Consider the following 16413-nt stretch of genomic DNA (forward strand, 5'->3'; position numbering starts at 1 on the left):
GTCCGGCTATTCAACATACGCTTGCAATAGTTGCTGCTAACTTCACCGCTGGTACATCGAGGCGCGATTGCTTCCGCTCGGTAATGAATTTGAAGTATGAAGCAAAAAAACGTAACAAAACAACAACGAATCATACTTCAACAGCAACGAGCTGTAAACGTACAGACAGACACAACCGAAAGGGAAAAAAAAACAACAGCACAACACAGCCGGTTTCCTGCACCAAGGAAACAAATGGTGACCAGCTGTGGGTGTGGAGTGCAAAGACTCCAAGGAGTCATCGCGCGCACTCGGGAACGGGATGCATGAGGTAGCATAAATTTATTACCCATGTTCATCCCCGTGCGGTGTTTGCCAAGTCCAAGGGTTTTTGGGTAAAACAGACGTAAACAACAGCACACTAGCCGGTCCACACATATACACAACAAAAAAAAAAGAACCATGAACCACCAGACTACTTCCCGGGGTGACTTAGCGCTTGTGTGAAGGAAAACTTCACACATGGGAGTTCATATTTCATATCCACGGAACAAAACCCGGACGAACCTTATTTTTCTTAAGCCGGTTACACCTTTTAAAAAGGTACATAGTGGCGGCTTCGGAGCGCTAACGATAGTGCTTCGCAATAAGCAGTGCTCCTTACGGTGGATGGGTTCCTCCACTACTAAACGATTGAAGATACCTATGGGGTCGCGAACCCGTCCGACAAAGCCGCATGGGGGCCCTTTTTGTTGCTTCTATCAAATAATGAAATCTAAATTAAAATTAAACAATTCGCTTAGTACGCGGCTTCCTTATGGTTGTTTGGGGTCGCATCATGGTGACCGACTCCAGACATAACCGTTTCCCCATTTTTTATTCCTCTCCTGCTTGTATGCTGGCTGGTAATTCATCGTCTCTACAAGATCGAAAATTGGAAGTGTAGTGGACCGGGGGAACGAAAAAAAAAGCATAATTACACCACTCATTTGCCAGATTGTGGTGTTGTGGCAGGCGCTGGTACACTTACGTTGGCCTGTTTACACGACCCATGCATGATGTGTACCCGGCGCATCGTCACCCGTGTCTCCCGTCCCGGCTACCACATGTCACTTGAACACAATTACCGTTTTGTGACCTCCCCTGGTGGCCGCCACTTGAGCGACCAGACCAGGCTCTCAAGGGCGCTATATTGGTCCGTATTATTGTGAGTCGTGTCGGATCGACAATTTCACCCATCCAGCCACCACACACCAGACGGGTGTAATAAGACAATCGTGACTTGCGAAAAAAATAAACGAATTCCCCAAAGCACCTCCAGAGACTTCCAAAACTGAAGTTGCCACTGTAGAGAAGAGCGGGGAGAGTGGCTTTTATTTCTCTCATCCCTCACATTCCATCGATCACATCGTCCCAAGTGGGTCTGAATCGCGTGAAGCGATTTCTTAAATTTCGGTTTCAACCTAACCTAAAACCCCTTTCACTTGGACGTCGAATGTTTCTGACTAGTCCACCTTTCAGGCCGCGGCAAATTTCAATCAGTTCCTAAGTACCGGCGCCCTGTGTCTCGCTCGGCGATGATGCGATGAAGTTGTCAATTTCGTGCCCGATCTTCCGCTTCACGAACACAAATTCCAACCCGGTTTTCCACTCCCCGGGGTTTTCGGAAGTGAGAGGCTGCGAAATTAATTAATCAGAATAGAGAGCGAAAGTATGGTCGGTTCCCGGAAGCGCCGTCGGTGCGTAACTTCCCCGTCCAGCGTGGGAGGATAGGAAGCCCTATGGGAGCGTAACTTTCATCCTTTCGCTGGCCGCAACCAATTCGCTACGCCATCCGGTGAAGATTTTACGCGGGGTGGTTGTATCTTTTTTTTCTGTATGTATGCCGTTGTTTCGATGACTCCCATTGCTTTGGGAGACGAGTTTTTATTTATACTACTCCTTGTTGTTGGGCGTTCAGTCCCCTCTATCCCCCTCCCCAATCCCATCGCTGTTAGTTTGAGTTTTTGAGCGAAACTTTGAACGAATTCTAATTACGGGGCTCATTTCCGAAAAGTTTCACCCGACGACGAGGTTCGTTAGCAAATTCGGACACAAAACTCTGCGCTTCACCCCGATGCTATGGGTAATGGATGGGGACACTTGCCCTTGCTTGCTACCAGCATGCCTATCACCGCCGGTGACAACTTCAGCTGGACGAATAAAAGGATACAAATAACGAAGCCACTCCGGTTTGCTGGAAAAGTGGATGATGCCGATGATTTTCTTAAGAGCCTCGCCCGGCAGAGCTGTAGTAGAGTGAAGTATAGTAGGAATGAAGGAGAGAAAAAAACACCCGACAGAACGAACCAAATCGGAAGTGCCATCGGAAGCTGAGGGCAAATTTGCCCTTCCGTTTTTACTGTGCCCATAAAGTTACAATATTTATAGAAGCAATGGCCGGACCGTTCTTCTTCCGGGCCATTGGGATGTTTTGAGGGGGTTTGACCATAAAAAAGCACGCACCGAAATTCCCGCTAGAGATCGCACGGAAGCTGGGGGTAAGGTTTTTGGAACTCGTGCAAGACAGAAGTAGGTTAGTCCGGTACTGTGCGGTCGATCGAAAAACAAATTCCCTTTTTTGTGGATTTTCCCAAAGCCATTCTGTGCCGAGTGGTGGTGAGAGCCTGTGCTAAAGATTATGACGAGGGCAAACGAACCAAATAAAAGCAGCTCATACATTTTCCCGAACAGCCCGGCCCACGCACTGTAGAAGATAGATGGAAAGAAGCAAAAAAATTGGATGGCAAGCAAATAACCGCTAGCGGGTACATTCCGAACCGATTGGCCAAATAACAAAACTCTTTCGCACTGCTGAAGCTGAAGCTTTGGCATCAGTTTTAACTCCATTTTCGATAAGAGACTGATCGAGGTCGAAGAACGCGTCGCCATCGTTCTCGTCTTGGTTGGGTCTATCTTAAGCCCAAACTCATTCACCATCCCATCAGCCCACGGTTTTGGGCTTCTGGACGTGATTCTTCTCAGCCGTATAATGGACAACATCGTCAGGAAGCGGACGAGTGGGGGAAAAAGAGATTTAATTAGCAGATAATACTTTCCTCTTGCGTGATTTTTTTTCTTGTTCTTCAGCTCTCGCTGTAGTTGTAGCTTGACTTATGTTCTATTCCTACTCACATGCATCTATCCAGCTAGAGGTGTGTGGTACGCCACACTAGACATGGCAACAAAAAAAGGAAGCAAAGATATTGCGAAGTGATTGTGCGCCGGGTTTTGGTACCGTAGCAGCAAACCTCTTGAGCGATTTTTCTAAATGTCAAAATAGTTTTGTTTCTTATAGACAGGACACAGCTATATGTTTTTTTGCCTCCTCCGTTGAATAGCTGGTGGATGCTTTATACTTTAGCTTCTCCCCTACAAAGTCGTCTTAGTCAACGTCTGCCGAGCACAACTGCTTCGGTCCCGTTTCGCGTACGTCTTATAACGGATTTACGCCAACAGTCGCCCACGTGGTCTACGGTTCATGAGCTGCACGACTTGTCTTGTGTGGAAGAAATCTCGCTGGCAGCCGTGGAAGAAGTACCACACTGAGCTGTATGTTGTGCCTTTCCCAGCAAAGCTTTAGCTAACAAATTCTTCGCGCTGGGGATAAAAACAAACCAAACCACCGGGAAACTCATAAGAAACACTGATAAACGCATATCCGACGGAACTGACGGCCACTCTGGAAGGCTGGTTGGAAGGTGCCGTAGCAGCGTTGGGCAGTGAGGTAAAAGCTGTGTGTTTTTTTTTGTTGGACGGCGCCCCATAGAAAGCAGATGAAGAAACCACAGGATTAATAATCGCTTAGCTATTGGTTTTCTTGAGAATTTACGAGCCAAGGCTCGAGTTTCTTCCATTGCTTTCTGCTGGTAAAGCACAACTTTCCTTGAATATACCTCTTTTTTTTGGGACAAGAACTGTTTACATGGTGCGCTGCGTTATATGACCAGATGCTGATAAAGACTTTTGGGTAGAACAACTGAGAGAAAGTGCCTGTGAGAGAGAGAAGGAGAGGGATAAAGGGAATATAAATTTTCGCTTACATTAAGTTTCTTCACCATGCTGCGGCAGCATGGTTTTAAGCTGCTCCAGTAATAAAAACTTGACAGCTTTAAAACACCTATTTGGCGGATTAATCCCCAATCCTTACCCGATACTCAACAAATTCAAGACCGATATCCAAAAAAAAAAAACAAGCTTCTAATCGTACCCATTCGATTGTAATGTTCAATATCCTGTTGTTTTTTTTCTATTTCTTGTATCCTCTTCCTTACGCCATTGTGACGAAACGACCAAAATAGTGATAAAAATAGTCATCGTTGTCGCCGTAAGTAGCTATAAAGAAACATTAACGTCAAGTACGACCACCAATATACACTGGAGTGAGCACTCCAAATCCGTGGATTGCCACAATTAATTCGCCTGTTTTTATGATTATTGCCCACTTCGCTTTGTGGACACAAACATTGCAGAAATGGGGAGTACTTCCCCCTAGGCAACCAGCATATCTTTCCAGTTGATGTGACCGGTACCCGAATGGTATTTATATACTGCGCGTTGTTGAAGATTTGCGGTTGACTTCCTTGCGACCGGCTTCCCATGGTCGGTTTTTTGGTCTGATAATGACGGGCTGGACTCACTGGTCGACAACAGGGCGCACAGACGCGAGCGAATTGCGCTCGTCAGTAACCATTTTATCGATTGCCGCATCCGGTGTGATAAAATGGAGAAGAAAAGAAACGATGCTCACATAACCTCAAACATGTATAGCGGAATTTTATACCATTTCCAAGATGGTACTCCACAGGCACTACAAATGGGTGGCTGCGGCTCTATTTCCGTTGACAATTCAATCCGTTTTGTTTTGGCCTTGAGCTAACCGGGTCTCGGGCGCGGCGTGCCGTTGGGTAGTGTCAAAAATGACAGCTTACTGTATATATATTTTTTTTGCTTTCGTGAGCCCGAGATTTGGAGTGGTGTGTTTTTGTGTTGGTGTTGTTAATTCTCTGTTTTGTTTTGATATCTCCAAGATCACTTGGACAACTCGGTTGACACGACAACAGCGTGTAGACGGAAGCGGACTCATCATCAGTATGCGCTCCGTCTCCGAAAGCGAGTCCGTGTAGCACGGCAGACCTACCGTTCTGAAACGCGTTATTAATGAATGCCCCGTGGGACACGAGCGCGACACATCCCGCTTTTGGGGTCTTCATTTATCGGGCCCGCCGGTTCGCAGCTATCGTTCAGCAACCATCCCGCATCTCAACCAGTCACTGGGACGCTTCCAGCAAGCTCCTTATCAGCTCCGGTCGATCGAAAATCGAGCGAGGCCCGCTCGCTCACGAAGGCGTTTGTTTCAAGACTTTAATTGGGCAGGCCCGAAATTCCTCGAAAGTGGCGCGCGAGTCTGGAAAATCGAGATTTAATCACTTTATAACGTACTTCCTGGCAACGCGGTACCATCAACGATGGCAGCGGTGTCCGGTTTTTGTTTCGTGTCGTTTTTCGACGCCTCTCCCTCTCGTCGTCCGTTCCCAAAAACCTTGGGCAACCTGTCAGCCCGAAAAGCTGCCCGATGTGTGTAATACCTCTACACGCCGCTAATCGTTTACGATCGGTTTGCCGGTCTTGGCCGAGGTGTAAGGTGAGATGCTGTCCCCGCCACATGATGGCGCAGGTTTTTTGGCGTGATTTTTCGAGCAATCATTACCCCGTTGTCGTCCATTGCGCTACAACACCGGCCACACCGCTTGAGGAGTGACTGATTGAGGTCTTAATTCACTGGCACGGGTAACTCCGGGGCTACGTTGAGCTGCCCGAACGTTGTCCGGACGGGTTCCTGAAATTAATGTTTGATGATGAACGAACGAATGGGTCCCGCGTGTAGTTTATCATTATTGTTTTACACTCTTCCTCCTTCTCTCCAGGGTTTTCTTTCTGTGCCGTGTTTTTGCCGATGCTAAACTCGTATTTAAATAATCATGCCACCTCGTTGCACGTAAAGTGTTGCTAATTTTTAATTTAGCAAACTCCTGCCCCTTCGCTCTTCACCGGTAGCCTTCAATGTAGCAGACCACTAAACGAGTCGTTTTATGTCCGGCCGGCAGACATTTTCGGTGCTTTCCGTGCAGGACATTGTAACAGGATTTAGTCCGCAATTCTGCAACTCCAGCCCCTTCTCCTCGGGGGCTCCCAGAAATGGAAGTGAAATTACATAATTTCAGCCCCAAAGACGCCGACCAGACCAGAGCTTCAATACCTTTTTTCCAAACCTCGGTATGCGTAGTCCGTAAAGGGCTTTTCTGTAAATCCTTTTACAGTCGGGTTCTTCGAACACATCGTTTGTAAGGTGAAGAACCAGAGGCACAAAACCTATCCAAGCTAATTTAAAATAAAAAAAACCTCCTGTGCTGAAAGGATGCCTTCCCTGACGATGTTTCCCTGGTTGGGTGCTACGAATATTATAATGTAATTATCTGTCCGTTACTCAAACGAACGCGTGTTGTAGGAGGATGAACTACCTTCCCAGTTTTGGGTAGATGAGTGTGGGCGTGCGGGAGTGTGTTATATTGCTCACACTCCTACCATTTTACCTCGTCGTTCCAGAATCTCGTTACATTCTGCTTCGTTCGGAGCTTGTTCTTGCTTGTAAGCTTGCACTTCGCCGTTTTTTTCTCTCTCATAATGTTTTAAATCCTGCTCTCTGCACACGGACAAACGGCTCCAACTATCCATCCATCCATCCCCTGCCATAGCGTACGGTTCGCTGGGTCCTTTGAGGAGTTCCCCGGGTGAGCCGGGTAGCAAGCGATATTAAAATAATCGCTGAAGCTTACCGTACACGTCGTTGTACTGCCCATGGACAATACCAGCCGGGCCCACCGGGTCTGACCCGGCCGCTAGATGATGGTAAGGTTCGCGCGAAATAGAATATTGTTCCGAGCAAAATCACGATCAAAATATGCAGCATTCGGTACTTGTACTTTAGCCCTTTGGCCGATGCTTCTACCGCACGCCTCGGTGTACTTTAATTAAATACAATACGCGTTGAGCAGGCGAGTTCTGTGGAAATAGCAGCAAAAAACAGGGAAAAAGAACGATGCGTTAGTTTTGCAGTCTGATAAGCTGATGAGTAACAGCAGAACAAGAAAGCAGTCCATCATTCAGGGATATTACTCCGGGTGTGCTATGCTTGATGCGGGTCTTCCTTATTGCGACTGTTGGACCCCTGTGTTGAACGGGAACGCAATGTCGCAAACCTCACCCACCCGGATGGAAAAAAGAGGTTTTTTTTCTGTCCGGTGTGTGATGCCTTCATCCTTTGGTTACTGTCAGCAAACGCGGTGGCGTGAGATGCTCACCACTATGATGGGGGAGAAAAAAACGCTAATAAACGCCTGTTTATTGTGAGGAATTTTTGATTTACAAAGTTGTTTACGAGCACAGCAGAAGCTTAATTTTCGATGGGAGTTTTATTACAATTTAACATCAGCCTTGTTGAACAAAGGCTGGTAATGTAATATTGATGAAATTCCACCTCGTGCCAGTCGGGATGTATCATCCCGACGAACGAATATGCCGTAAACAATTAGAAAGTTTTGTAGCACAATTAGCTTATGCATGGTTGAAGAATTTGCAAACAAGCATGGCTGTGTGGAAGATGTTCGATGGCGAAGAATATTGTGACCAGTCACGATCCGTAACCGTTGGTGGCCATTTTCGTAATGTAATACAATCGCCTGTACGTGCCAATGATTGGTGGCGTTAAAATCAGCAAACACAGAGTCGGGTCCGGGTTCAGATTTGTTGTCATACGGGATCGATTTAGGTAGTAATAATATTAAACAATCCACCCGCTGCTGCTGCTACCCGCTCCTCCACGAGGCCTGTGCTTCGTCTATATATGGATCACCTAAATAGCTGCGAGCTGACATAAACAAGAAGCTCTTTAGCCGTCCGCGTAGTTTTAATGTTTTCTAACATAGGAACGGTTTATTTTCCTAACGCATTGCTGCTTATTTAGTGCCTCATCAAAATATTTTTCCGTGCAGTTAAATATTTTTGCCTGCTATCTAAGCTCCCCGTACCCCAATCATCAAGTCTTTCCAGTGATGGGGTGGGGAGGTGGGGAGAGGAGAGGGAGGGAGGTCGGGTTTCGTTTGGGTTTATGATTTACGGGCCTGAATAAAACATGCGTCTCCGGGTACGGATGACTTATGCTCCGTTCCGTCGTCTATCCGAGCGAAACGGGCAAAACCTCGCAAAGCTACGGCAACTTCGCGTAACGATTTAAATTCCCAATAAGAATGTTCCGAGACGGATTAGAATCGGCACTCGGACATTCTTTAGCCTTTGTTTGGTAGCATTTGCTGCAGACTTACAACAAAAAGGAAGTCACCTTAGGATCTTCAAAACGATGACTGGACAAGGGAGATAAAAAAAAAGTCGTGTGAAGCATCGAAAACAAAAATCAACATTCCTGTTTGGTCCCTCCACGATGACATCATCGATTTTTTTTTTCCTCCCAGAAATTCACTTTGGTGAGAATCATTTTTTAAAAGTTCTCAATTTCCAGAAGCGTGAAATAACGTAAATCGATTAATGATGCTGATGTTTTTTTTTCTCGAAGCAAATGGCTACAGCACAAACACGAAAGAGGGTGGCGCTTGCTTTGCAGTGTCCTACACACCGACGGCGGCTAATCGTTCAAGAATCGCCGTAGGACCTCACACGATGCCTTGGTGCAGTGATTGTCTGCTGCGTGATACGAATGATTTTTTTTCTGTGTATGCTCCTTCATAAAATCTCCCCTTTCATTTCGGATTGAATATTTCATTGCCCTGCCTTCACTTTTGGTAGGACAGTTGAAAAAAAAAATCAGTTGCTTTTGATTTAAACGAAAGTCGTCGCCGTCGCGTTTGCTGTTCTGACCAAACGATCGCCGCCACTACTGGGTGTGTTATGTCACGTAACGCGCGACTACTTTGTGGTGATCCCGCACAAAACCCAGGATTATTTGTTGTCGGCTTCAGATCAAAAGCCATGCGGCGACCGGGTGTTTGCGGGTGCGAGAAATATGAAACATGTACTTGCTACCACCACTGCCTGCAGTACACACTGGCGTACTTCGCGGAGCAGATGCCGATGGACGCGCCCCATTCATTACGGCCACGAGGGTTTTGTACGTGCCTTAGTGGTTGTACCGGCACAAAAACACCAAGGGCACGATTTGCTTGGGTGTAATGCTTTTGTAAATAAAGCAAGTCCCCCCACTCCCCGGTCCAAAAAGCCTGGTGTGAAACAGTGCGCCGACACCAAGCTGAAGGATGAAAAGGAAATTTTAATTGATTTTCACTTCACAATTCTGGCCCGGTTCCACCCACTGGGAATGGTGTACGTTTGTCGCTCGGCTTTCCATCCAGCCGTGGTGAACAAACTGTACGGGGATTGAAAGATTCAGAATCGGTGGGCTTGAATAGCTTATGAAAAAAGTAACTCTGAAGGCAGAACAGAATAGAAGACATTGTTGTATTCCTGATGGCGTCAGGAGTCGAGGCCTCGATGGCGCATGAATTGGATCAGTTTTTCATTTCATCACGTTTCTGTTCTTTCTCTCTCTCTCTCTCTCTCTCTCTCTCTCTCTCTCCATCTCTCTGGTCTGGTACGTTTGAAGGAAAATGGAAAATAATCAAACTCAACACCGAAACCGAACCCGGGTGTTCACTAATCAAAGTTTTGTTAATTGTTTCCAATCTTGTTGATGACAAAGGAAGAAACAATCCCGCACTCCCGTCCAGATCTTGCCCTGCTTGATGGCGACACTGATGTTTAGAATGTCTGAAGATTGTCCTTTCTTCCCTGAAGGTCGTCGCTGGTCGTCTTGATTGAAGTTTTCCCTCCCGTTAGAATTCTGGTACTAAAATCTTCCTGCCACACGAAATGCGGGTATCAGAGGCGGAGTTGTAATTTCCGGTTCGATTGTTTCGCTAACCAGCAGCCCAATTTTGACAGTTTTGCTGCGTTACAGAAGACATGTCGTACAAAATGAAGTGGAGGAGAGAAAAAAAAGTAATGTTGAAAAGATGTAAAACAGCACCAGTGAATTCGTGTTTCGGTCGTCGCTTAAACAGACACGACAAGTGGCACGCCTGCGAGTGTGATTTTGTACTTGATATCACCTCAGTAACTGACGGTTACAACCAGAACGGAAAATATGAAAATTACTCTCCAGGACCTTCCATCCTGACACCGTCTATTTTCACTTTCGTCCCCCAAAACCTGACCATGAAGCTATTCAGCAATGGCTCAGTGAAGACCTTTAAACGGTTTTGCTGGGTGTTTCTATGATCATGCTTGCCTATCACCTTTTTTTTTGGCCTCTTCTGCTTTTGGAGTTTTTCTACCGCTGGTTGGAAAATTTCGGTACCCCAGTACAGCCCCCCCATCAAGCCATTCAGCTTTCGCTTGTTCCGGTGTAACGGTTGCTACACGTGCGCTACTATCCTTGCGTGTGTCCTCCCATTGTCAGTTGGGACCAATTTCTCATCAGAAAGGAATTTTGTCTTTCCTTCTGTCTCCCGGTGGGAAATGTCCTTCCTCTAGCCGTGGATCGTGTGTTTTTTTTTGCTTCGTACAACGTACAGCGGAGTCATCCTTTTGTGGTGAAGGTTTCCTTTTGTTGTACAAAATCCACCCGTGATGGGCCGGGGAGGGACATGGGGAGTTGGGACAATCTCTCTAGCGAACGAAAAAGCATTCATTGCTAAGGACTAAACCATTTTCGGGCCGATCGTGTGCTTCGGCGTTCAGTGAAGAGGCAAAACACACGCACTCGCACACCCAACCAACATGGGGTGATACAAAAAAAAGTGTATATCAGAAAAGCTGTAGGTTTTCTTTCAGTCCCAACACTGACGGGCTTGTTCGAAACACAATAGATACCCATTCTACTGCGTTGGAAGCTTTCGGGAGATTCGGGATCCCTTCTGCCAAACGCTACGCCTGTGCTAAATTTTCCCATTGTTGTACTAAACACGGGACTCCCGGCACTCAATAGGGGTTTTGCGTTGTTATGCTGCTAGCATATTTGCCAACATCTTCCTGGAAGTGTAGCGAAAGGCGTCGAGCAGAGCAAAGCGGAGGACGTGTCAGCAGGAACCACCAAGCAGCGGTGGCCCGGAAGATACAGATCTCGCTGTAGCATCGCACTTTGGTACCGCGATGATGACGATGTTGATGATGATGGGCAACACCTACAGTGTTTTGATGGTTTGGCCTGTTCATCCCAAAACTCTGGGAGTACATCTTCATCGGCACGTAGCACGTAGCCACATGCGTGCGTTTTATTTGTACATGTCTAATATTTCGATTTGAGGTTCATTTGACGTTTCTACGTCTTCTTGGTGACATCTTCCACTTTACGTTTTGTGAGACACGACCGGTTCAAACTTGTTATGGTAAACACCTCAACGTGATTCCTGTTGTCAAATCATTTCCGGAACTGGTATGTATTATTCATTTCAATCTGATACACACAGACTTCCACTGTTGGAAATTGGATGTGTCGCTTAAACTTTACCGGCGATGTTTCGTCTTTTTCCTGGAGCTTCATATTCGATTCAAGCGTAAACATCCACTAATGGAGCTTTTCTTGGAAAATTCTCAATCGACCTTGTCTACATGACGACGGGGTCAATTGAAGCGTTAGTCGAAACTATTACACGCCGTGCGGGTGTATCCTCCGTTACAATGCTTTTCCTGCGAATTGAGTTCTCCGCCTCCCCCCCCCAAAAATAACCTCAAGTGAGATGAAGGCAAGTGGAATACTACTGCAAGAGATATAAATCTTGTTCACTTGAAAGCATCCGATGGTCGTGTTAGAGGCTACACCATACACTCTGTAAGCAAAAGACGGGTGAAATGGAATTTCGCTCTCCCACCAGGTCTTCCATCTTAGGGGATGGAGGAGGCACCTCTCGAGCGCACAGTGCCGTGCCATCATCATCTGCATCGTTTTCGTTTCATTTCACCAAATGGAACGTTCGTCAGGCAACGTCGTTCCCTTAACTCCTTAACGTCCTGTTCCCTTAATGGCGTAATGACCCATAATTTCCATCGAAAATGGACATAAATCACATTCCGCGTGTGGGTTACACTACCGCAAAAAAAATACTGCCTCAATGTGAATCTTTCGTTTACCTGGGATAATTTTTGGGGAGCGCTCCTGCTGAGGTTCCTCCGGGAGTTGGAGTATTGCAATTACGCAATCCTGTGGCCTTATCTGGGAGAGGTATTTTCCTAGCGGACGGCCACCTGCGTGGGTGCTGTTAGTGTGGCTCGAACTCTAAGACTTCACCCACTAACGGGGATTTTTGGGTTTGGGAAATAGTTCCCTTATGCCCTCAACTTTTGAGACCATCATCTTTGCTCCGGTCGTAATCGCTATCATTATCAGCATCGTTAAAACTCCTTCAATTTCTTCTTTTTTTGCGTAGCACCGTACGACTTTCACGTTTGCTTGAAACAGCACATCGGTAATTGATGTGTCCGAGAGAGATATATTAGAAATGGTTCCGTATGATGAACTACCGTTCTAAATTCGCTGAGTTACCTCCTGGAACTATCTGCTGGAAGAAAGGAAAATCTCCAGTCAAACCAAAATACATACTAATTGGCACCTCTAATCGGTACAGTACCATCTGGGACAGGCACTGATTTTGGAAGTGTTGGGAAGGAATTCCTGATGGTTTCCTTTCCCCAAAACAAGAACACGTCACATCCGGGAAGTGATAAAGTTTACCCGAAGGAGGAAAATCTATCAGAGCTTCGCCGAAAGGTAAACGCACCGAGCGAGCGTTTAACGAATGCAAACCCGGGACCCATCGGTGATGCGGCAATGGTTTTGAATGGTTGAAGAAGAAGTAAATAAAAGCCCATACATTTACATAAACAAATGATAAACATAACCATTATCATAAATACATACGACGTCGCGGCTATTGTTTCGTGCTGGGTACGGGGTACGGAAGATGAATGAAACCCGGAGCCACACATAAGTAGACGGATGATCTCCAATTCCCCGAAGTCACAGGTTGGGAGTTACTTTCCTATCTGCTGCCGTGCTGCCGCCCAAAGTGATTCCGATTAATATGCAATGTAGCTACATCGACTCAAAACCGATCCGTACAAAACGAGCCACCCACTTCGGGGCGGTTTGGAACGGAGGATAGGAGAAGTGGACACTGAGCTAACGACAACACTGACAGCATCAACATAAGCATACATATGCCACTTCTCAGTTCTCAGGCGTTTGGTATTAAAGACCCACTAAAGAGTGATGGCAGCAACGGGTGGGGAGGTCGCTTGGTGGCAAATATTTATGCGCCGGGGAATGCGCAAACCGGGCCCACAGCAGGATATAGCCAGGCCTTTCGACACGGTAGCCACACCGTCAGCAAACGAACCCCCGGGAGGAAATTGTAAACCAAAGCCTTATACTTTTTTTTCTCTTCTTCTCTCTCCCATCTGGAAGCAACTGGAGAGCAGCTGCTTGCAGGTTTATTTGCTTCCAAGCTCTATTTTATTTATTTCATAGCCTCGGACTTGGTGACTTGGTTTTGCAGGTCGAAGAAAAGGGAGCGAAATGAACATTTTCTTTTATTGACACGCTAATAGAATCAATTAACACAACCCATCCTCCGTTTCCGTTGGAGTCCTTCGCTTTTTTTTTTGACGAAGGAATCAGCGCTAGTGAGTCTTTTTGGGATGAGTCTGTGTAGAAGGTGTTGTCCGAGAGGCATCTATTTATGTTTACTTTTAGCGTCTCGTTACTTGACTCCTCGCAGGCATCCGTGAATGGGAGGTTTTTTTTAGCTTTTAGGTAGGAGATCTATTTGAATGAATTCGTCCATCGTGGGCTTATCCAGTTGGAGGGAAAGTTAAGAAGGCATCAAAGCATCTGCTTGCTTTTTTGTTGTTGTTGTTTCGATGCTGTTTACAGTATTTCATTCGGAAAGGAAATTTGAAGAAGCTTTATTGAGTTTGGACAAAATCGGCTTATTAACGAGGAAACAGGCGGCAGGGGGAGCTTTCTTGTGTGGTGCGCTTCCTTGTTGACTTTGAAACCTTTTGACCGTGAGAATATTGTGCTGTTTTGGGTGAAGAAACGTATGATGCATCTGGAAAATAAGTTTACTTTAATAATTTCTCAAGCATATCTTACAGAGGCTTTCCCAATTCTATTAGTGAAATTCTTCAATTCGCGTGCTGTAATTTATCAGGAAGATATTAAAGCTTTTAAAGCTCCTCAAAAGAGTCTTTTACTGTCCTTTCTTTTCACTCTAAACGGTTTCGCTGATAGTAGGTTCTTCAACTCGGCAAATACGCTCTTATCCTTCGATTTACGATTCTTCACCACCGTTTCAGGACATCATTTGTTGAATCCAAAGCTAATAACCTCACACACTAGCCTGACACTTCTTCGTCCAGAAGTGGCGGAACTTCGCCCTCCTCGGCATTGCTTAATCGGCTTTCAACATCATCAAACATTACCATCATTGTGGGTATTCTTTCATTTTACGATTGTCAGTAATTACGATGGGCATGGCTAGTTCTGGTCCGATCCGATTCCTTCTCAAGTGATTCCTCCACAACTACCCCCCTCTGTCTCTATCGTGTCACATAATTTTCCCGATTATGAGCGAGTAGCTCAACACCCGAAATGGGACGGTTTCGCTTCTGGCCTAGCACCATGGTTTTGCTGATAGTGGCCAAAAAAAACCGCTAAGAGGCTTAACAGAATGTGAGAAGCTTTATGATATTTTCGTTTTTCGTTTGAAGCTTTAGCAAACGTTCGTAAATTGATCCTTCTAAATTTTAATCCTCAATCATTTTCGTTCATTATCGGGCAGAGCCCAGGCCAGGTTTCTGCTCCAAGTTGCGGGCGTCCATAATTTCCGCGCCTGGAACATGCCAAAGAAAAGGATGCACCTGAGGAGTTCGGTGTGTATGGTTTTGTGCAAAACAAAAGCTTGAAGTCCGCCTCTTGAATGCTTCACTGGCCAGATGAAGTGTCGGGGCCCATATTTCAAACGAAACTTCAATGGATTATTTGCATTTCAGTGTGTCCGTTGAGGTCGTAAATATGGACATAATTAATATGCTATCGATCGTGCCGAACTTTGGTGGAATCGTACAATTTGACGACGATGAGCTTCGGGAGTTCCATAAATTATGGCTCCCGATCGGTATAACGCTTGGAATCTGTAGGCTGAGAAAAAAAGGTGTTCCAGTGATGCTTCCTACTCCAGCAAAAGTGTGATCGGTCACCCGGATAAGACACCTAGTACCATGGTGTGTGTGTGTTTTTTTCTTGGGCGAGACGAATCAGTTAATTAGCGGGGCTTTTTGGGTACCCGTAAACGGGAAGGACGTGAAAAGTGGGCAGTTTATGGGTGGGTTTATCTTTGAGTTGGATTTTTTGAACCAACACAACAACAAAAAATAAAACAGAAAAGAATCTGTCCATTTTGCATTATACGCAGATATTCCGTTTTGTGGACCCAAAATGAAATTAATTCCCCTGCGCCGGCGGGAGTAGACAGATGTCACTGCGATCACTATCGGAAACGGGCAGCGTTTCATTGGTGGCCGTGACTTAAAATGGTCTTTCCCCAAAAAAAAAAAACTGAGATTCAATTTTTTTTTTGGTTTCGCCAACGATCGCGCATCGAATATCTGGGCACGTAGTGTGGGCTTTGGTGGGGGAAAGAAAAATAATCCGACACGGTGGAAAACACGGCTCTTCAAGGGTTTTTTGTTGGAAAAATCAAGATAACGACGCATAATTCTTTGGAGATATTTTCATGGAGGTAACTGATTCATGCTTATCTCGCTGGTGTCAAGTTTTCACCTAAAAACGTTTTTAGGTACTGAGACAAACAAACGAACCCAAAAAAAACCCTCCCAAAAATGAGCAGACCAATGTCGTACGACAACAACAAAAAAATGTTACCAACTGAACCGTGTAAAAAGCGCGAGGTAAATGAAATACTAAAACATTCCATTCTGTGCTGTGAGTATGTTGTAAGCAGTGGTACGTTGTCAGGCGTGAACCACCAAACGCTAGAAGAAAATTGGTTTTCTGAGCCAGCTTCTATACAGGTTGTACCAGGTAGCATCAAGCATGCCTAATGGAACACGGCTACTGTGCTGTTGCGCCAACGATCGCCCCCTTTAAGCTTCAAAACAGAGTTCCTCACTTCGAACCGGCGCGGAGACTTCCCTCGCATGAAACATAGATTAGAAAGCTTTGACGCTTGGAATAGTGCCCCGGCGGCACTCAGTTCGAAAGCCAAATGGAATTTAAGAATTCAATCTTCCCAAAAAACCTTAAAT

The 16413-nt window shown here is 45.8% G+C and overlaps 1 protein-coding gene across 16 annotated transcripts in view; it reads left to right on the top strand.

Annotated features, from left to right (window-relative positions):
- LOC125768032 (teneurin-m) overlaps nt 1–16413 on the top strand; it is a 616010-nt gene that overhangs the window by 448757 nt on the left and 150840 nt on the right. The gene's annotated exons all lie outside the window — the stretch shown is intronic.

The sequence above is a fragment of the Anopheles funestus genome, chromosome 3RL, assembly GCF_943734845.2.
Source record: "Anopheles funestus chromosome 3RL, idAnoFuneDA-416_04, whole genome shotgun sequence".
NCBI lineage: Eukaryota > Metazoa > Arthropoda > Insecta > Diptera > Culicidae > Anopheles > Anopheles funestus.